The sequence below is a fragment of the Corvus hawaiiensis genome, chromosome Z (assembly GCF_020740725.1).
Source record: "Corvus hawaiiensis isolate bCorHaw1 chromosome Z, bCorHaw1.pri.cur, whole genome shotgun sequence".
In the NCBI taxonomy this organism is placed as follows: domain Eukaryota; kingdom Metazoa; phylum Chordata; class Aves; order Passeriformes; family Corvidae; genus Corvus; species Corvus hawaiiensis.
The window spans coordinates 5,309,950-5,333,933 of record NC_063255.1 but is presented as its reverse complement, the minus strand read 5'-3'; the positions used below and the strand labels follow the sequence as shown (position 1 = coordinate 5,333,933).

At 37.3% G+C, this 23,984-nt stretch overlaps 1 protein-coding gene across 1 annotated transcript in view; it reads right to left on the bottom strand.

Moving 5' to 3' along the window:
- Positions 1–22,831, bottom strand: part of LOC125319587 (cAMP-specific 3',5'-cyclic phosphodiesterase 4D-like) — a 184,372-nt gene extending 161,541 nt beyond the window's left edge. The window contains exon 1 of the mRNA XM_048290865.1: positions 22,754–22,831. The gene's annotated coding sequence lies outside the window, so the exon portion shown is untranslated. The remainder of the gene's footprint in view (positions 1–22,753) is intronic.
- Between the last annotated feature and the right edge of the window lie 1,153 nt (positions 22,832–23,984).

Here is a 23,984-nt window from a genome sequence, read left to right as displayed (position 1 = left end):
CTGGATGAAACTGTTGGCAACACATCACACAACTGTATCAAAATCTGAACCTGAAGGAAAAAAAATTTTTACTGTCATCACTGAAACAACCAGGACTGCAAACCTGAGGAGAATGTAGGGAGAGATGGAAACAGCTTCCATCTAGAGGCCTAAGAAGTATGAGCTACTACTGGGGCATTTCTCTAGGTACTAACTAAACTAGTCAAAAATTTTTCAGAGAGATATTTCATCAAGAAAAAATGACTCTGTAGAAATTTATTCATTTCAAAGTAAGTTTGCTTCAGAAATGCATTTGCAGGGCTAAAATACTTTTGATATAGCTGAAGAATTGCTTTGACCTTTTTAGAAATGGAACATTTTTATCAGCCATTCAACGCAACTCATATTGTTATAGTTTTAGAGAACACACAATTATCATTAAAACAGAAACAAAACATCTCATGTCACCTGAAAGGAGTTTCCAGAGTTTGTTTCACTGAAAACACTGAAACATATTGTTTTCATTAGATTCTGTGACAGACATGACCTTTTTCTAACTGTGCATTTGCAGATATAAAGCAAGATCCCACATAGTTCAAGTCTTTATTGTGCCAAAATACACCAATGAGGGAGGCTGCCAATATTGTGCCCAATACCAGTACTCCAAGCATTAAGGATCCCCCCTTGCTTTCCACAGGATGCAAAAAGAAATGGACATCTAATGCTGCTTTATCAAGCCATGGCATATATTAGAAGGAGGATCCTAAGTACTTGCTACTCAGTTGCATTAATTACCCACATAGGGTTGGCCACAGGTCAGACTGAAGACAGGAAAGTAACTCTGTCTCAGAATATATGAAACAACGATAGTTCACATGAATGGCTGAAGCAAAAGGCTATACCATTTGCTTACTCATATATAAGACTTATTGTTTTACTTTGTCTTCATTTCTCTTACAGGACCTCACTTTTGCGACATTTAAGGTTTCTGGAAAGTACTGGTTAACTTGAAGTTAACTTCTTCAGTAGCAAAACATGCAAAAGCATGGGAATATGTGAATTGAGTCTATTAAAAAGTTGTGATTTAATGTAACAATTCACAGTAATTTCTATGTACTTGTTTTCAAGACTTTGTTTTGCCAGAAACATTCCTGGAATTTAAGAGACAAGGATGCTAGCCTATGCATACCTACTCCAAATAAGGAAAGTTAGTGAAAGACAGAGAAAGACTTTTAGTGCACAAAGAGCCTTGGCCTAAAATAAAATGTAAGTTAAATCTTGTTGAAATCCATTCTTCCATACTTTTCTGGTAGGAAGAAAAGAGGCAGGGTCAAAGGAATGGAAAATTAGGCAGGGGCAAAGGAATGGAAAATTCCTAAACATAAAATATAGTGTCCATCTAACAAAAGTATCTTTTAAAGGCAAAAACTCTAAGAAAATCAAGAAGGTATAGAGGCACGTGATTCTTGGTAAGCAGGAGCTTTAATTCCCAGCAAAGCCAAAAGGAAGATAGTACCCAAGAAGGAGCCAAAGCAACAAGGAAAAAAGCTACCAGGAAAAACCTTGGTGGAAAAAAAAAGAGAACTTGCAAAAAAGCCCGTGGAGCCAAATCCCCAGGAACAGTTGAACATTCAGAGGTAACCATGACCAGCAATGGCCCGGAAATGATTCCTTGTACTGCTCAGATCCTGTAGCCAAACTGAGCTTGTGTGCACTCTTACAAAGCAATACTCCAAACAGCCTTAATAATAACTATGGTGATTCCAGCAGTAGGAAACAGAGCCATGCTGGATTCTATACCTACACAAGCTACTTCCCATTCCCCTTGTACTTCTTGAAGAAAAGGACATTTGCTTTACAAATACACCAGGATAAAATATTGCTACTTGCTTCCTTTAATCTGTTCTCAAAAGGATAAAAAGAATACTAATGCAGAGTGGGAGAGATAGAAAAAAAGGCATATGTTTTTAAATCACTAGAAGGTTTGGGAGATGTTTAGTACTTACAGCCAAGCAGATTGCAGTATCGCAATACTTATTGCTTATGGACTCTTGTAAACACTCCTTGTTTGATTACACAGCCTTTGTTTCTGAATGCTTTTTCAGCTCCTGTGCAGCTAGATGATCGCTTTTCTTCCTACGTAAGATTGGAAGAATGATGGGCATCTGAATACCACAAGACAGTACAAGACACTCATCTCATATTCCGTATGACAGAGGCTGTGCCAGCAGCTTTGATTACAGGTAGCTGCTGCACATGCTTGCAGAACCTAAGTTAGTAAAATTCACCTGACTCTTGCCAATGGGGACATGTTAAGGTGCTTCAGTGTTTCAGAGGTTCTCAAAAGCGTCAAGATCCTCTCCTGCTAGACTGAAACACATGGAGCACATTCCTCTAATGGAACACACTAAGCACATGATTAAAGTTTGGAGAACTACAGCTTGCTTTCCATGTCAACCATGGGTCTGCTCTCATCACAGAAAAGAAAGGAAACTGCCCTTCTTGTCTGTTCTCAAGTAAGGCATCAGCTGACATTTGTACCAAGAAAATAAATAAACAGTAAAAAACAATCCTTAGAAGAGAGGACTGCAGGTCAGGATGATACTGAACACTGAAGTGTGGGAATATAGCAATGGGAATGCTGTACTCCCAGAACTGTACAGTGAGGGGAAAGGAAGAAGCTGAACAGCTGCTTTGCTTTCAGACATATATTTATCTAGTTTGTCAAACTTTGCAGCTCCTTACTACCCAGTAGACCCTGTGGGGGTGGATGGAAGAATGTCATGACCAGCTTCACGAAATTCATAACCTTTCTGAGAGACAGACTATAATGTTCTGAGAAATGGTCAGCATCTCTGTCTGAACTCTGACTAATGGGACTAAAGCTAATATCAGCTCATGCAAAGGGGTCAAACGATATAGATCCAGGCAAAATTTACCCAACAACTGGTGGAACAAAAAGCTCAGAAAGTGTCTGTAACAAAACCAACTGCAATTCTGCATTGAGAAGGACAGGAAAAGCCTTTTTTTAGTCCCTTTAGAAAACCAAATTCAGTATCTGCAGCTTTCACTGCAGAACTCTGCACTAGGCCATTCCAAGGCAAGAGAACTCTGGACCTGGAAGCCAGAAACCCCCAAAACCACAACCACATGAAAGCAGGAGCTTTCATTATTACATTCCTCTACATCTAAGGAATGCCATTTCACATATATCAGTCCAAATTTAAACAGAAACTTGTTTTTATCCATCCAAAGTGGGTGGTGTTATACCAATAACAAAGGTGTTCATAATGACAGTTTTAAGTGTGACTGCTAAACATTAGCTTCTGAAAAAACACTGTTTAAATTAAAAAAAAAAAAAGGAGTTCATGCAAGCTCTTAAATGGGCAGTGTGGAGACCATAATTTAAAATGATGCTTTGATGTCGTCTTGTGCACACATATATTATCAAGGTTTGTGCCTCTTTAAAATGTGCCTCTTTAAACATGTTTACCTTTACAAATCTTGTTCCAACTAAGCAACTTTCTTGGGCACTTCCCTTTACATACACTTCTAAATAAAGCAGTCTTCTGCCCTGCATCTCCCTTGATTCTTATCAGATGCCTGAAAATGCCATATACAGTCTGCACTGGACTTCACAGGCAGGAAAGTACTAAATCCCTAATCATGACCTGTTTTAAATCATGAAGATCCAAACTACTCTTAGGAAAAGTAGAAAAAGTAAATAAACATCTTTATAATATCAGACTCACAAAACATCTAAAATCTGTTTCTGGCCCATTTTACACTGAATAAAGGACTCTACTGACACAAGCAATAACGCCATGAGAGAATAAACTTGTTAGTATCTACGATTAGAAATGCAGATTTCTTCTTTTCTACATTTCTACATTGCAACAAAAGGTTATATTTGTTCCTATTTCTTTCATTTAAACACTCTGGTCCCCCTATGAGCATCAAGTTTGTGTCAGAAATTCATCTCTACCACCAAATTTCAACATGGTCAATCACCTTTACTCCACCTTAGCCATGTGTCTCCCATAGAGCAGTAGGGAACCTTCTGGGTGCAATACCAGTTGCATGCACAGCTATACCTGGGACAAGTTGAGGACCTCCACTCTTGGTATGGAGGACAGGGGAGAAATCAGTCTGAGCTCTAATGCCATATGGTGTGCTTGCTTATTTTCCCAAGTACTGGCCTCAGATGCCAATACAAAAATACAAAGGGACACAAAAACTTTCACTTAGAAAACTACAAAAGGCCTGACATACACAATCAGTGATTATCATATAAATCAAAGTTATTTTTTGTTAACTCAGGCAAATAATTTAACCATGATGTACCTCAGTTTGGTTTGTTAACTTAAGACTAATAAAACATGTATATAAGGACAGGACAGTTAAAGAAGATTAATTGCTTTCAAGTCATAAAGAAACCTTAAATGAAGCAAACCCTATAAATGAACAATCTTATTTTTGTTGATTATGTGATTTATTGTAGAACTCTTCCATTCAAAAAGATACAGTTTTCCTTTAATTAAATTTTTACTCTTAATAGTGGTTTAATTTTTAATTTTCTACTGAAATATAAGGTTATGCTTTTTTGGCTGGAAGATATGTTCTACCAGTTTGTGAGATTTTTCATACTTGGTCATAAACAGCCTGAGCATATTCTCTGAAAAATACCAATTTTAAGTTACTTTAAACAAAAACAGAACATTAAATGAAATTTTGCCAGCTACCTGGTATAAATCATTTTGTTATTGGTATTTGCCCTCCATTTTAATCCACGGTAATGAGTGTGAAGGGTAGCACATGAAAGTAAATAAATATTTTTCAAATTTACTCTGCAGAATGCCAAGTTTACTTGAACTGTTCTTCCCCATGTCTGATGCAATGCTAGCTAAGCCAGACACACTTGAAGATGCATTATTAATAAATTTCAGGGATCTTCCTATGAAAGATGCGTAACAAAAACTTTGAACTGTCAAGAAGATAAATATCTTCAATTTAAGGGCACTTTTCCTATTTAGCTTCTTTTATGCCTTTTCCCAACATACCTAATGACTGTCATAAAAAAAGCACATTTTAAATTTAGCTAGACACTTAATTGTGCAAACACACAACTAATAAGTTTTTCAAAGGAAACAGGAGCATAAATTCCCTTTGTAGTTTTAATCTTCAGATACCTTGAAGTGTACAAAAGATGGCCTAAAATTTTCTTGTGTGGGTCCCCATGTTTAGACACTTGAAATCATCCTTCAGTACTTAGCTAAAGCCAAGTTTAGAACACTTGCCCCATTAAGAAAATAAATCAGCATGAAACATTAGTGTACTTGGGCAGCTTTATATATCAGGCTCTCTTGTTTAACCCTAAATGGCACCATCTTGGCAGGCATGCTCACTCATCATAAAATTTCCTGGATGAAGTGTAGCTAAACTAAGAAATGCAAAGTCAGGGAACACAGACTGTACACAGTAACTCACAAGTTCCCACTGCCCAAACCTTCTTATTCTCATTTTTGGTCAACAAAACCCACAGCTATGTTTTAGTGCAAATGTCACCCTTTCTTTAAAAGTGTTGAAACTGGCAACTGCATCATCTCTCTTAGCTTATAGTCATATTTGATTTCTACCTTGCAATTAATTTGAGACAATTTTTGTTTTCATTCCCTGTTTCCTTTAATTTTCTCATACTGGAAGTCCAAAAAAAAAGGGGGGGGGGGGATGGGGGGGGAAGGGGTTTTTTATTTTAGGGGCATAGTTAAAGGAGTTATTGCCTCTCATCTTCATTACCTTATGCATGCTGAATTGCATTTGCAGGATGCTTTCCTCACCTTGGAAAGGCTTACTCCGTTTCTTACTTACTGACTCCTTGTTTTCTGAGTTTTCTCCATGCAATAAACTACTGCTCACAGGCTAAAAATCCCTTGATTTCTTTATACTGTGTCTTTCATCTTCTCATATATTTCTCAAATACTCTCACTCAGTTCTAATGTACTGTTTTGGATGTTCTCTACCACTAGATGTACATTGTTACTTGCAAAATTTATGTGGGCCATTACTGACACATCCTCGTGTATCTCTCTGCAGCACTACCTTGATTTCTCATTTTTGGCTATTTACCACAATTACTTGTACACAGCCTTTAGGGACAGCATCAGAAGAAGCCCCACATATCTATAACATGTTTACAATATAACACACATATCTAGAACATATTTACAATATACATTGAACATACAGTCCTGTATGTGTGTGTACTCACACTATCCCACTCTCTTCTCAGAAAAAGCCTATTGCTCACCTTCCTGGACTTACTGTCATTTTCACTGCATTTTACAGATGCCCAAAACCACCATTCAGTTCTCAGTCAACAGAAGAATCACCTCGAAATCCACATTTCCAACCGAAATATATTTGTTTCATTTTCCATATTGTAGCATTAGCTCTTCACCCACTGGTAACATATCATGTACTTTGTCTAGCTTTCACCCCTCTCTTCAGGCTGTCATACAGCAGCTGCCTTCAAGGCCAGGCTGCAGGATGAAATTAGGAAATGTACCAAAGAAGTATTTCAGACATTCTGTTTCTAAGAACATATTGTCAAAATGTAAGTCTAAGTATATAGGCAGTTCTTGTAAAGAAGGGGAAAGTAAGAATGATTCTATCAAACAAATTCTTTGAGTGTTTTTCCTTCTCAGTGCATTTTAAGTAGAAGGCAGTAGTGACAAAAAAATAATTAATCCTGAGAGCACTTGAGTGACTTTGGAAGCTATTTCATAAGAAGTGAGGTGATCATGCATAGATGAATAAATGTGTAGAATTCCCAGAGTACCACAGTGCATGGCTTTAGCAGATGACACCATTCAACCCCATTCAATGCATTTATCAGGGCCAGCGAGACTTGGAACCCTCTGCTTCCCCAGCAGCAAAACCTACATTTGACAATTTTGAGAACAAACTCTCAAAAGAGCTATTCCCCACCCACTCTGAGCCCTGAGTTTAGCTCATTTAAATGCTATAGCGTTATCTTACAAATAGTCTCATTTTTGTTGTAGTGATTAGCCCCAAGTAATCTGAAAAAGAGGAAGATTCTTCTCTGTTGGAGTGAAGGCTCCTCTGGACTCAGGCCCAGAGGAAAGCCAAAGCACAGGGGTTGAATTAAAACCTTTGGACAAGCTGAGATACATGAAGCCACACCAAAGTGAAATAGAAATACAGATTTTTAACTTTCAGTATAAATATATGCTAAGTGTCTTAAACATTAAAAAGCTGCAGCAGAGACCTTAAACACAGTTCTTACTGCAGCAGTGTTACCTTTTCACATAATTCTTTACTTCAGACAAAATATAGATAGAACTATACTGTTCACATTTTTTAGATAGAGTTCACATAAAAAATAAGAACTGATAGAAACTGTACACCCAAATCTATGTGATACCTGTGTAACACTTGTGTAAGACTTACGATTGTTAGAATTAGACCAGGATAGGCTAAAAGAAAAGAAAAACTAGAATTGTGTGTTAATCTTATTGGTCAGTTAGCAAACATAATCCACACTTCTGTAAGAAAAATATACATGGAGCATATAGAGCATATAGAAGAAGAAGCTGGTTTTGCCTGCTGTTGCTGCTTGCCTTTATCATGTAACCCCCTTGAACTCTGCCTTCGAGAAAGCTGTGAGACTATGAAATAAAGAACTTAGAACAGCAGCCTCCTCTGCTCTCTTACCCTGGTCCAAGAAGGAAGGGTACCCCATCAAAAGCTCAACACTTCTCTAACAATTTTCTCCCAAGTCAACAGTTTCTTCCTTTCTCAGAAATATCCCACTAATAGAAAAAGGGCAAATATGCTCTTCTTTCTCTCTGGCACATGTTTTACCCAAAGCATCAACCGTAGGTAGTGACTATCCGGACCCTGGAGAGAAGGAGAAAATTCTGACTCATATGCCTTATTGAAACCGACAAGAATAAAATGGCAAAAACATCCAATAAAATACAGCCAGGATCAACACTGTCACCTATAGCAAAAAATATTTAAGATATATTTATATATATATTTTTAACATAATACTTGGAATCAATTCACAAGAACCCTCTGTATATAATCTTCAAATTAATTTCTGCCTTGATGGAATCTGCCATCCAAAGGAAAACACTTCCATAATTCTCAGTTCTGCTAGATCCTGGTTTTATTTCTAGAGATGCTTTTGTTGCTAAATAAATACCAGCTAAGATAATTTCACTCTTCAAGAGGACTCACAGGAAGCTGTAAGAGTTGCGCTGGAGCACAATATTACACAGCTCTTTATTGCATCCTGTAGGTTGTGACCCTTCAAAGAATTTAATAAAAATAGTTTGAGACCTACTGCTGGCACAGGTCAAAGAAACATACTTTCCTGAATATTTAAAGGTGAGGGCTGGAAGGGGTTATGAAAGAAGAGGAAGAACTAATGATTCAAATTATAATCACAGCCTGAAACATTACTGTTTCTTAATAGTGTTATCCTAGTCACATCATTCAGCAAATTTACTTCATTATTCCAATCCTATCAAATATCTTATTAGCTCATGGGGCCTAATTTGATTTTCTTTACTATTTCAGTTATTTGAGATTTGACAAAAACTTCAAATATCTTTGAAAGGACAATTTGAAAACATTTGACAAAAAAAAGCAAGGAAATACTCAAGAGACTCCACCAGAGAGTCAATAAGATGGACGGATTGAGTTCCAGGTTATGGACTACCCCACATAGGAGGAAAGGCTGAAGGAATGATGAAACAGTGTTACCTAGTGACAAGAGAATGGGCAAGGGGTATGAATTGAAATACAGATGGCTGCCTCTGAATGTTAGGTGGGTGACAGAGCACAGGCACAGGTTGCCCAGAGAAACTGTGGAATTTCCTTCCTTGGACATACTTGGAAAGGCTCTGTTCATGGTCCTGGGTAAGTGGCTCTATGAGGCCCTGCCTGAGCAGGTGGCTGCACAAGGTGACCTCCTGAGAACCCTTCCAGTCTCAATCATTCTCTGGGGCTTTCCCAGTGCACATCATAGGTGAGTCCTCCTCCCATGACAGCCCTCAGAGAAGCTGAGTCAAGGCTCTTCTTTGTACCAAGGAAGTCAGCAGGATTCCCCACCTGCATGGTCCCACTGCCCCATGCCAGGCCCTTGTCCTTACAGTCACTGGCCTCACACCATGGAATCTGGCTTGAGGCTAAACCATCCCCACTAGGCCACAAAAAGAGGACAAGGTCCTCTGAATCAGGGTCTTTCCAGCTTTGCAGTATCTGCTGTCCTTGCCTGAACCCTGTGACATCTCTGGGAATTGTCTGCGATGGCACTGCCCTCTCTGCTCTTACTGTGGTTTTTAGTCCAGAGCCCCTGTGGGCACACACAAGGCAAGGATATTGTCCTACACTATGAGTGCTGCATTTGGGGAGAACATTGGCTGCGCAGGGCTGTGGTTCCTCACAGTGGCTGTCCCAGAACTGTGGGCACCAGTGGCACCTCTGGCTTGTTCTTCTGCCTTCCCTAGCCCCTCATGCAGGTACTCTGTGCTATCCCAAGTCATGCTGGCTGCAGGGGAGTGGAATGATAGAGGCAGTAAAGACAGCCCTCAGGGCTGGTTGATGACTTTTCAGCCTTCAAGGACACCCTTGGGAGACCCTAATCTCCCATCTCCTACTGCCGTCATGGGTTTTCTTTGCTTTTTTGCTTCTAGTGCCAGAAAAGATCAAGCAGGCACTTTGTGTCTTTTGGCAGGGCATGGTGGGGGTGCCAAGGAGGCTCAGGGGCAGAGGAGCTCTGTTGCCACACCCAGCGCAAGCCAGGGGTAGCAGGCATAGTTCATTACTATGAGGGTGACTGTTCAGAAGCACAGATGGCCCAGAGAGATTGTGAATACTATTCTACTAAGGGGAACATCAGCCCAAATACATCAAAGCATGAAAACAATCCTACCTATTATTGTGACAGCAATATACAGCAAGCACTCTGAGACACTGGCAGTGAGAGAAGTGGCCTAACATAAAAGAAAAAAATCCTGCAAAACTTTCTGGCAAAACAGAGCTGGGCCACAGACAGTGCCAAATATTTATGGATTAACTCATAAACTTTAGAAGAGACTACCTGATGATATGAGGCATTCTTGAAGGACATTGATTTCCTCCCAACTATTGAGCTCTTTTCATGACAAAGACATCTGGAAAGATCATGGTGCTCAGTCTTTCGTTTGATTTTCTATTTTGCTCTATAGAAGATTCCAAATGCCTGTAATTTTAATGTAAACACACAAAGAATACTCTATTTACATTACCTGCTACTGTACAAGAGATTTATCCCATGCATTTCTACCTCTAGATCCCCATTCCATTGCATTGACAAAGAGTTAGACAAAGGGCACATTGAGATTAACCTGAAAGTTAGAAATGCCAACATCTGTGCAATACCCAAACATTAAACAAAGGAAGAAGAACACAAGTAAAGAACAAACTAGGATAGGCAGTGCTTAGCCTCCACCGTAGGCAAATATCCAAGTATTTACTGCTCCATTCTTCTCAATTTGCTAATGTGTATTTTTACTGTAGAAATACATATGAAGACCTGAAGGGCTTTTATCTTTTTGTCAGCAAATAACAAGTCTGCTCCTTCCACAAGTACATGCCTTAATGAAAATAACCTTTAATCTACAAACTGTTTGGGGACAAACTCGGATACAGGTTCTTTTTCTCTCCTGTTTGCCCCAGTTTTTACTGCCTTAGTCAAGATTTCCTGTTATTTGTTGTTGATCATCTTGATTATTTTGTAGACATAATGCTGTGTTTGTGATAACTGGGTGAGCCTCGAGGCAATTCTCTTATTTCAAATTTTCTTTAAAAAGAATTTTTAAACTTTCCTTTTTCTATAGCCTGAGAGCTTTTTGTGTTCCTGATGTGAAAGTGATGCCTTGAAGTGGCTACCTAAAAACAGAGGCTAGACAAGATTAAGAGAATAAAAGTAGGTATTTATTTGAAGGGCCTTCAATGATACACTCTGGACAGTCAAAAGCCACCGAGGGACTTCCACCCAAGATGGACGCTGGGTTACAGGTTCTTCACACTTTTATAAGTTTTGTCCATTCTCATATCAGGGTTAATTCTCCAATTATAATTTCAGTTAATGATGTAATTACCCCAACTTTGCCTCTCCTCTTAAGGCTTTAGTTTACATATTTCAGGGCCTGGGACAACAAGGTGTCCTTGAAGTGCAAACCTAGAGAGGGTTTGTTATGTCTAACCAGAATGACAGAGCAGTAGCTAACAGGCCACATGAAACTTCAGAATTACACACTAGGCAGTACAGGATTTGAAAAATATAAAAGTTAAAACCTAAGGCATAAAAGAAGGGCATATTTTTTAGAGAAAAATCATCTGAAAGAAATTATTTTCCCACCAAAGAAAGTCTGGTCTATGCAAACAGACTATGACAGGCACTTTCACATGCTGAACTTAATTTGGAAAAATAGCTTGATAATAAAAAAAATGGCAGAAGAAACTAAAGTACTCAAAAATATTATGGGAGCTACCTGACTGGATGTGGATCTGGCCAACCTGGTCCAGGTAACCAAAGGGATTTGGCTAAATGATCTCCAGAGGAGCCATCCAGCCACGACTACTCTGTGATTCTCTCTATTGTAATTAAAGGAAACAGGAGATTGCTAGGCACAAAACATGATAACAAAGAATGTATGATTTTAGGTTGCACATTCAACTTAAAGTGTCGTAAGCATTAGTTGTTCAACAAAAGTCCTTTTAAGGAGCTGAAAGAACCCAATACATTTTATATCTTTGCTTTGGAAAGGAGAAGTTGGAACTAGGGAACTGTCTTCATGAACCTGTCTTCATTTAGCCAAACTACATGTACAGTTTCCTTTCATCATTCACCCAGCACTGAAGCAGGAAAAAGAAAATATTATTTTGTATTTTTCTCAGTGGTTTTTAAACAAAACTAGTACAAGTATCATAATAGTGGTACTTAATATTTACATCATTTATATAACATAATCATTTACATATAAAAAAATGGCTGTGAAAAAATAAACCCATAAACTTAAATTTAAAACCTTCTTTTCCTCTGAATAGCTTCTGCAAAGCTTTTAAAAATTATTTTCAATTCACAACCATGTTTTTATTGGAATTTGTCTAGAAAATCTTAAAAAAAACCCCTGCAAACATTTAGATTAAAAATTATAATTTGCTCTTTAAAACAGGAAGGTGAAAATTTCCTGCTGCACAGAATCTACCCAGTACATATCAGCAACAAATTTCCCAAGAAACAGAATTAAAACAAGATGAATATGGAGCAGAGGGGAATGCTAAATCTGATTTGGAAAGAATCCTTTAGAAATTCAGGGTCCAGATGGTCAGCTGCATCTCAAGCCAGGCTAATGCTGGTACATAGATATTCTTTGTCAGACAACAACAAACACAGGCCTATCCTGGTTCAGGGGTGAGTGTGTAAAGCACCTCCCAGTACAGGACGCAGCAAGACAACAAATACTGCCACAGACACAGCTGCCATGGTTCCTCACTGTGAAAATACTGCCATCTTCCCTAGCTTCACTGTGACTTTGGGCTGCACCACGGGCTCCCCTTCCCCCCGCTCTCTGAAGGGTCTGATGCCTGCCTTGTCATCCTTATGCGTACAACCACACAAGGATCATGAGATAAGGACTGCTAAGCACCCTCCAGCTACACTTCTTAGATAAAAATTCCTTTACTCTTCTTCTCATACGAACATATTTTCAATTGGTGGTAAATTTTGCCAAGCTTCATTTGTTTGGAGTGAAATTTCCCTTCACAGACGTGTACTTCAATCTGAACTTTTGGGGTACCGGTTAGCCAAAAAGTTCAGTTAATATGGAGAAAGCAATAAGAACATTTGCATAATGGAAGCATATAGGAATGTGCTTTTAACTACCTCTGAAATTATTCCTAAATAATAAAAATTTCCAGAGACCTCTCCAGGCTGAACAATAAAACACCAGAAAACCTGAAAATAAACCCAGAATTCCAGGATCCGTAGATGGGACTGTCCCAAGGCAGCCAATGCAGATTAAACTGCTGACCACATCTGTTTTCTTTTCCCTTTGTGAAATCATCTGCACAGTAGTAACAGACAGTAGGAGTCCTAAAATTTTGCTGCAGTCTCATGTTTTACCTGCATTTTGCTTTCAAAGATTTAAATTTAAATTAGCTGGGATCAGCTGCGCAACAAGTCACAATCCAACACTGGCTTATATTTCTTCACATCTACTTCCATGTAAAATCTGGTCATGGAACTGGCTTTGTTTAAACTTTTAGAATTGTCAAGTTAAATTGTAATTTCATGAATGGATTAATATTGAAAATTATTTTAGTATTGTACTGCTTATAAAATCGACTATTTGCAATTTGATGGTTTATATGGTTTATAAGCTATTTCACCGAATTTTATTAGTAAAAGTATAATTGAATTCCAAAATTACTGTTCGACAGTGGATGATTTAGAAATCTGAATGATGAGTTCAAGTAGCAACTAGGGAAAAAAGAAGGAAACCTATAAATTACTATAAATTTTCATTCTGTCATAATTACATGGTTTGCCTTCCAATTCAGTTGCCCTTAAATTCAGTAGTGAATATCTGATCACAGAGTACAGAACACTTTGAAACATTTTCAGTGTATGTCAGCAAGATTTTGCACATAAATTGGTACATGTAAGATTTGGTTCTTTGATAATAGGGTTCAGATTTGGGTTCAGATTTTCTTCACCCAGTGATATATCTGTGTGTTGTATGTGTGTATGTGTATCTATATTTTTACAGCCTCTCTGTTTATGAATTAACTCTCTCAAACCATATAATTTCAGATCTCCTAAGGAATCACCAATCCAAATTTTTAAATTTTGATTTTATGCACATATCAAACAATTCCCTGAAGCAGAATGATAATATTTTTTTCCCCACACAACAGAACAACTTTATCCAAACTAAAGTACATATGTAATATTGAATAGTTAGACATATAATGGTGTAAATCAAATCAATAACAGACTAAGAAAATACAAAGCGCTGAAAAAATTTCCTGGACATTAAGTTGTCATGAGTTATCCCTATGATGAACAGAAAAAAAAACCTGCAGGCTTTAAAAATATGAATATAGTGAAAGGAACAAAAGCAGGCAAAAGATGCATTCTACAAACTTTTCTCCATGATTATCTGAAATGCATTACTAACCCAAAACAGCAAGAAACTGCATTGGTACCTAATTCCAAGCAGGCAATTCTGCTGAAAGCCATTAGCTTAACTTCCTGTTTAAATATTTTGTGCTGTTTTCTTTTTTGCTGTCTCTATACTCGTAAACGTAAACAACTTGTGAGCTCATATACAGTTTCCCATGCAAAGTCTCAGTCCAGTATTTAACTCACAGTTTTCTTAGGTCTTTTTACACAAAACTCCCAGAGCGCTTGCAGCAAGGCAACTGAAACAGAGAGGGGATTGTTCTGGAGCCACACCCCTGGGGACACTCAGGTCTGTTGCAGACTGTGCCCAAAGCCCTCACATACAAATGTACAAAGCATGTAGTGGGTTTCCCTGGCAGTGTGCATCCTGCACATGCAGGCCCTGCTCTGGAGAGAGCACTTCCTCTTACCTGTGGAGTTTTCTTCAGGGACCTGCCCTTCGCTTGACAACTAGAGGGCTGTTGGCTGGGGAGGACCTGCCTTTCCGAGCAAGCAAAGAGCAGCTGACCAGGAAGCTGGTCAGCTGGTGTAGGAAGTAGGCTGAGAAGTTACCCAGACAAAAGGCAACACAGTAGCTTGATGAGTAAACACAGCAGAGAGACCTGAACTCCCAAAAGCCAAACAAAGTGTGGCTGGGGTGCAAGTTTGAACCCTAGACCACTGATCCACTACAGGAACTACAAACATGTTTCCTGGCACTGTATTAGCTCTGCCAACTAGCATGGTCTGGAAGGTAGGACATGGTGGGACCTGTTCCCAGTAGGAAGAACAGACAAGTTTTCACTGTGTCTGTCTCCCCCAGCACTTACTGTCCTAGGCTGGCGTTTGACCTTTAAGTACCCTCATCACCTGACTCCAGAGCATACTGGATGTATGAGATTTCATACTACTCAAATTCACATGCAGGAAATTTTCTGCAAGGAAGCATAATTTCAACATCATTTTAGATACTTTTCACGAGGGAGGTGGGCATGGGGAGTGGAGAGAGATATAAATAAACAAATGAAGCCTGAACTGGTTTTAGGACCACAGAGCTGCCTGACATGACTACTGAGTGCCTGGTCCTAAATTCATAGAGAAATTCATACCTGAATTATTAAGCATTCTAACCTTGCAATCCTGCAAACAGATACCAGTTTTAAAAAGGAAAAAAAAAGTCACAAGAGGAAAACAGACTTCGCTTTCTATCAGCAAAATACAGTTATAAGTCTTAGTGGTCCACTTGCAGCAAACCATTACCATGAAAGAGCCAATTCCGGAGAGAAAAAGTACTTTTTTTTCCCAGAACTGGCCACTAACACTAATACAACTGACATGCTATATTGTTTAATATCTCTGAAAGCAGAAACTTCAATGAGCCATAAAAACCTTCTAAAGCTGAAAAGCATCCTCAATGAAGAGAGGAATTTTTTAAGTAATGCTCGATATAGTTTAGATGGATCAAGAATATCTAAACCCAGGGATTATATTAAAAAGCTTAGAATCTTAGCCAGGACTGGAAAGAACTTAAATTTATATTATCACATGTTAATAACAGAGTTTGAAGGTGATATTTTGCTCTTAGCTGCAATAAGGCTCACTAAGAGACAGAATTAAAAATCAGTAGCTGAAGCTAGAGGAAACCATATCCAAAAGTAAGCAATTCTTTCTTTGTTAAAACAGCACATTCAGAAAGAAGATAATGTAAGAAAAATCAAGTCTTTTATCCATAAATATCACCTTCAAATTTCTCAGTCTAATACACTGCAAAAGCAGGCATTTCCTGGATTTTAAATAAATGGTTTCTGAAAGGGTTATTTTTTACCTTTTTCCCTATTCATTTCCCACCTTACCAAGTGTGCCGACAAATGTTGCTAAAAAGCCTACAGGAAACCCTTTTTTTCCTTTCTACTGTTGCTGGACTTTCCTACTGCACTCCAAATAATAGACTCCACTGGACATAAGAGGCTATATTTTTTCCATTACAGTGATGTAAATCTTTTCTAGTGCTATGCTTTCCCTGGATGACTTAAAAGTCATCTTTCATTTTTCCTCTTGCACAGAAAAATTACTAGACTATTGATTCTGCACTGCACTTTTTGGGAACATCGGTATTATGACTATCTCATCCCATGGGTTATCCTATACATTAGTATTTCCACAGATTTGCACATGAAAAAAGCAATTCAATATGAATATTTGAATAAAGGGGCTTAGTGTTATTTCTGTGAGAAGGCTTCAGGAAATGACTGTAATGACCATGATTTATGTTTTCAGACTTTGTTTTGTCATTGGGAGTAGCTGGCTTCATCCAAAATAAACTTGATTATTCAGAGCAACAGATGCTTTTTCAAAGGAGAGATTTATGTTTAAATAAAAATACCCCACAATGTCAATTAACAGGTCATTAGGTACATGTTCCTATAACTTTTAATTTTAATTAAAGTCAAAGCATATTGGTAACTGGTGTTTTCAGGTCTCAGCTAGTTGTTTCATTTACTGTATATACACATGCTGTGCTTTATCTACTAAGTGGGAATTTATTGTTAAAAAGGTTAGTGATTAACAACTTCCCCTCTCTTTGTAATTAAATATCTTGATGGGATGCATCCATATGGAGATAACAGAGGCAAATAACAGACTGTGTGTCCCTGAAGATCAAGGGCAGCACACTTCTAGAAATTTCATATATAAAAAGGCTGGAGCAAGGCCAGTTGTTTTAATGGTCCAAGATAGGTGGATGTACAAATATGTTTCTGCTAGACACCACGTTTCGCCACAAGTGCCTGGGAGATCACAGATCTCACCATCTGTTTACATGGATGAGCCACAGATGTTCAAACCTCCACATGAGCTGAGTCCAGAAGCTGCATACAGTATTCAGATTCTGGAAAGTGCAAATATTAAAAAACTCAGCCCTTAATTTAATTTTTAAGCGGTTTTTCAAGTATAATTTGCATTTTAAAGATTTTCTTTGTGTAAGGGATGGTTTATGCACATAAATATCTAATCACCACACTAATTTTATATCAGTGTATGTATATACTGGGTGTAAAGAAAATAGAAAATACATTCTCATAAAACTCTATCTTCTTTTCTATATCAGTTTGCCCACGGCTCCAGAAAGAAGAGACAGAACGACAAGAATCATTGCAGACTCCTTGGCTATAAATTAATGAATCTACAAACCTTGACATCAATGCCCAGAGCTCAAAGAGTTTAGGGAGATCCCTAGATAATAAGATAAGGAATAGACAAACTACATTTGAACATCTTAACTGTCAGATACTGATTTTAAAGAAAAATTTTAAATTCTTTGATGCAGATTGAAATTTTATATTCAAGGTTTAAAAACAGCAAGCAAAATCGGCATCAAAAAATTCAACTTTTGATTGTGCATGTAAATTGTTATACATGTACAACCACACACACTCTGTTTTGGGGGTAAATCATCCTAAATTATCACATGTACTACTTTAAATGGTGTAAAAAGAAATATATTAAGGTCTGTAATGTTTAAAAAGGGCCTGTGTGTTCAAATTTCTAATTGTTATTTTTAATTGCATTTGCAAAATGTTGTACCTTAGGGCCAATACAGATATCACCAAGTACTGATTGAGCCACATACTGAAATTCATAATAGCAAGATCAGCTGTATTTCTTTCCCCTACTGTGTCAGACATTTATGTACTGCAGCCAAATGCAATTTTTCTTAACTAAGCGGAAAAAAATTGGGAGAACTGTTCAGGATAACTACAAACACAGACAAACATGGATTCAATTAATCACATTTCACAGTATGCACATCTCTTATGCTCTCAAAATTTTGGTTTACCAGTGAAATGGAGTACAAAAGAGCTTTCAAGCTTTGTCAGCTCAATTTATACAGCAGAGTCCCATTATTCCATCTGTATCCTTTTCTGTCACAGGCCATAAAACTACCTTCTACCCTCTTCCACTTCAGTTCCTATCTTACCTTCAGACCACATCCAAACACACATCAAATACAATTTTTGTCATCCATACCTTAATAAAAAATTTATACACAACTGATTTCATATGTTTAATACACAAAAAGCAGTTTTTCTCCCTTTAGCTTTTCAAATCCATTACTGAACTAGAATAATTTCATTTTTTAGTTTAGCAACCTACAAAATATATATTTACAGTCCTTACTCAAGAGCCTCTAGCCATGAAAATTCAAAAAGGTTTTGGTCTGGTTTGTCAGAACTGGAGATATAAATGAGACTGTACTTAGAATATGATGCATCAAGAAAGCCAACAGACTGTCTACAGGCTGTAATTCAGATTCCAGGCTACAGCAAGGTTGAGCTTTTCTAGCTCTCCAAATCAGCATGACAGGTAAAACTTGCTAGCAAATTATTTAATGCAAAAGACACCGTCATTTCTCATGCAGAGAACAGCAAGTTCCAGCGAGCCCTGAGTGAACAGCATGTTCTCTGCACACAAGAGCTATGCTACTTGGGCAGAATGTTTGTGTTACTGCCTGAAAATGTAAATACATCTGCATTCTACTTTGGGTAACAATACTTTCATTCAAGCAGAGGAAGCTAGGACATAGGAACAGAGAATTACTTTCTCAGATGCACAAAACTCAAATCCTGACACAACATAAACCAAAGCAATTCTGTCCTTGATCCTAAGAACACAAATACCTGCAAATAATCAGTCTTTTCCATTTCTATACAAATGTAAATTCTCACCTACTCTGAACATCCACACATTCATCTTTGAGGTATATTTTATGAACAGTAAGTTCACAGCATAACTATCATACAGAAAGTGACTACAAAGCAAAATTACAGAAGCAAGCCAAGAGCTGGTTCATTAATATGACTTGGAGACTTTTTCTTTTCCCCTCTGGGCCAAATTGCACCACATACTTTATTTAATACTATAAATCGACATTTTTAGGATACTTTGAAGATAGTGGATGGAACAGCTAATTTTCATTTCAATATTCCCTGTTATTCCCTTTGGTTTCTTCCAAATGTGATAGGAACTCATTTGGTTTTCCTTCTACTTCTCTTTCTTTCCCCTCTCTCTCTCTCTGTTTCTGCCCTCCTCATTCCACACTTTTCAATCTGCTGGATGATCTACCAGAACACACAGACATCAAAGACGTTTGTTTATGCTGTATTAGGAGGCTACAATACATTATCATACGACATGATTACACTTTTTTGCTTGTTTCCAAGACCATTTAAATGCTTAATGATCATCCAGGAAGAGGGCAAAACATCTTCCATTCAAAAATAAAGAAAAAAAGGATCTATTTTTTTTTTTTATCTTAACATATTTATTTGTATTTCAAGCTCTGGAACAATCTTTATATAGTGCATAGTTAACTTAGAAATTTAAATGACCACTGTAAATGAGAGAAGAAAAAGTTCAGTATACATTTGGCTAAGCAAAATTCTTTATTTTTCTTGTGAATGCAAAATTTCTACTTATAAATTCTATAGTGTTTTGTATGACAAATTACAACTTAGAAGCATGACAATACAGTCACATAAATACATTCTTCTTTGAACACAAAGTATTTTAGATCTGTAAAATTGAGGTATGTAGAAATATTTGTTTCAAAGGCAAGCAGTGCCACCCACAAAGTCTCCTAATATTTTCAAAGAAAATTACATAGCTATAGCAACAGCAACAGAAGGCCCTGTCTGATCCTCTACTAACTTTGACCAATACTTAATTCCCAAGGCTGCCATGAATTATTAGCAGAATATGGGCTAACTTTAGTTCCTGACATGGATATCTGCACTCACACTGAAAGCACCAGAACTTCAAGGCTAAGGAAGAGTTTCTTCCTTTTTATAAGTTCTTTCAAATTATGTAAAGCATTTCTTCATATCAGCCTTAAATTTAAGGAGACTAACACACATGAATTTTACTTGCTTCAGCCAAATACCAATACAAACAAGATAGACAGAAGGACTCAAGGTAGGTACTATGTAAAAGCTACAACTTGTGCTGTCTTCCTTGTGAAGTTAAGCTCCCTTTCATTTTTAAAGAAGAGCCTCTGGCATGTTTTAAACAAGGCTGCAAATCTGAGACTCTCTTCTAAACACTTGGGAAAACCTTTCCAAAGAGCCCTAAAAATCTATCCTTCCTAAAGTGGATGTAAAATATTGCGAGAATTGTTTAACTTAAGAGAAGACAAAAAGTTTCTTTCAAGTAGCATCAGAGGCCCTGAGCTATAAATTATGGGAGCTTCTAGACAGTAAAATCTTCAGTGCAAGCTAATTCTGGCCTAATTAGCTTTGGCACAATGCGCCTATACTGCTTCTTGGATCAAGCAGGTGTCTTAATGTAGGCCTTCATTGCCTCAGGTCTTTGCTACAGATATATCTAATACAACATCATATTGCAAATATATTCCAGAATTTCACTCCTTCTTTAGCTGTTGACCTGGTCTGACTTGCCCAAGGTTATCTTTAAGTTGTGCACATACCCATCCTGTGCCTACCACCCTGTTTAGCTTATAATCTCATAAGGGCAGGGACTTCCTTTCACTACTTGTTTGAACAGCATCCAGCACAATAGGACTTTGATCCAGCCTGAAGGCACTGCCTGTGATATGTTAGTTTCCAAATAGCACTTATAGAATTCTGTCTCAATACAGTTTCAGCTGGAAACATGGTATTAACAGTATTGTTAGCAGTCCACATGCTCAGCTACCATACATTGCTCGCCTTAGGATCACAGCAAACACGGCATCATAAGAAACTCACTTAAACTTGCAAGTTTTTTTCCATAATCCCTCTTTTTCTTGAGCACAGAAGTAAAGTAGCAATGTTTAGAGCTAAATAACCTGACTATATGAAAAAAATTTTCCTGGCAGGAATAACTTCCATTCAGATGAGACATGACAAGTCACATGGCTGTTCACACTACAATACCACATTCTCCATGTTTAATGTCTCACCAGCTCAATTCCTTGTGCTTCACATACATCAGAGAAACTCTTGCTGAAGCCAGATTACACATCTAAGAGAACTTTGGATTCTTATTTCTTAGTACATAAATATCATAGGAATTAATAACTTATAATATAATTCACTGTCTCACTGAACACATCATCTCAGTCAAACTGATTTCACTGTGGTTTAGGTTTAATATTACCAAAGGTAATAGCATATCTACTTCCTTTATCTGACCAGTATGGTAAAGTTGGCAAAAGTTACCTCAAATATTATCTGTGTGAGCAAACCCCTTGTTAAACTTTGTAAAGCCATTTAGAGGAGCTTAGCTGTTCATTTTGCTGATCCACATCTAACAAAAATATTTGAGACAGAATCACCATAGTATTCACTTTCAGTGTGTGATGGTCACTTTACAATGTAAGACATGCAAGCAGCAATATTGCTAAAATTACATTTCTGTTTTCTGTTTCAGGGTCGAAAAATAATTTATTTGCTAGCAAAAAAAAAGATATCTAGAGAAGTCTTACAAGGGTGTTTTATATACCCAGGAGCAATAATATATATTAGAAAGAGCAAGGCAGCTGTCTGAAGAATATTTACTATTTAAAATTATTTAGTCACAGAATTCCATCTGAAAAGGTAAGACTTCAAAAAGAAAGCTAATAAGAAAGAGCATAGGCTTATATCTTGCTATCAGAACATTATGCATCTTGGGATAACCCAAGCTATTTACCAGCAAACACTAGGTTTATTACACCACACAGAAAAGTGACATTTCCAGTGGGAAAAAAAAGCAACATGGAAAGTTCTTTGCATGGACACGTTTATAGCAATGAATATGATCTTATAGCATTTATGAGAGAAGTGTAGAGCATTACCTTAGTAGCTTTCTAATTTCAGATTTCAATCTGTCGCTCTATTGTTTTAAACCTGAGTTGTGCAGAGGCAACACCTGGTAATCTCAGGAAACCAACAAGGGAGTCACTGTGATAACTCCATCTGATTAGACCACAGATCCTGTACAGCATTTCCCACAGGTTTCTAGTTCACTGTGGGTTGAATTTGCTTTTTAAAAGTGTGAACTCCAACATGCTGTCATTTTGCTTGCCACGAAAAATATCTCTACAAATTAAGGAAAACATCATAGCACTCATAAATGGGGGGGGAGGGGGGGGGGCAGGTATTAAGCCTTGCAGTTGTTTAACATACTAGTTGTTAACACTATCCTGCCTTTTACTGATATGTATGTTCTTATTTAGAGGAGATGAAAGGGGTGAGTATGAGAGGAGTGGGGATTCTTTATCATATTATAAGCTCAGAATTGTGTGCATTTCTTCATTAGTTCTACCACAATTGCTAGTATACAGTATACTGTGAAAATGTGAGACATGCCACATGTCTTAATTAGGCACAAATGAGGTGTAATGCAACACCACTATATTTTATTACAGAAGAACAAAAACTATGGGACCAAACACAGTCTATTTCAGACGTGAATGAACCCCAAATGCACTGAACACATGTAACATCACAAAGCTATTTTAAACCTGGCAAGAGAAGAGCTACAAAGTTAACTTACCTGATCTTAAACAGCACAGAATCTCAAACGTTAGCTTCCAGTGAACTACTTCCTAAACACAAGCATTCTTGTTTACGGTATGTAATTAACAGAGTAGAAAAAGTCAAAATTACTCACAGAGTCCTGACGATGCAATAGCAAACTATCTAAGACAGGAAATTCCAGTGCAATATTATAAAACAAGTAGGAATAAACATGCATAAAGTCAGGAACTGACAGGCCTCTGGATTACTGCAACTGTAGGAATCATGCTCATGCATGCTGGGCTATAATTTATGAAACAGAGCCCAGGAAACAACCAATCGCTCTGCTTCTTCTAACAAGTCCAACTGGCTATGAAAAGCTGGAAGTGCTGCACAGAACAATGAAGAGGAGCTATCCCACATATTAATCTGCTTATCTAGGATTGCCTTCTGTGTAGAAAGAGGGAAGTATGTAAGAAGGAGAGGGATAAAAAAAAGAAAAATCACAGTTTCACTGTTAAAAGAACAGAATAAATTCCAGTCAACATGCAAATCCTCCATTGCATTCAGATGGCTAGTGCTGTAGTCAAACACTTGTAGCATCTGCTAAAACATTTCAGAAGACCACCATCTTCCTTAGCAGTGATTATTTTTCACAATACTGACAGAAATCTATAAAAACTGGATTTATATTTCTTATGCAATTGTTTCACTGTTCTGCTGCTGTTAATTTAATGTTACATCTAAATGTGAAACATCCTTCCATAAAATCTGATTAGAGTAAGAGTATTCTTTTTACAGATGGCAGGTGGCTTCAGTGCATTAACGAGCCATCCTTCCTGGAAAGCCATCTGCATGGTCCTAGGATTTAAGATTTAAAAGACCAACATTTACAAGAAAGATAAGAGGCACAAAAGAATTAATAAGCAAGAAAGAAACACTTTAAACAGTATGAACAGACCAGGAATTACATATTAGAGCATATGGTGCAAAATTTGTCCTGCCTGGGAAATTCCATGGTTTCAAAACGTGGGTTTGACCAATCTGAAACTAACATTACTTTGATTTTTTCTGATAAATACCTTTAATGAAGTACTTTAGATTAAGAGAAAGTAATTCATTTTTTAAATTACTATTAAATAAATATTTAATATTAAATAAATATTGAAATATTTATTACATAGCTTATTTTATAAAATAGTGTAAAATAAAATTTATACTTTCATCTAATGAAAAATACAGAGAAATCTGTCAAGATAAAAACTTGG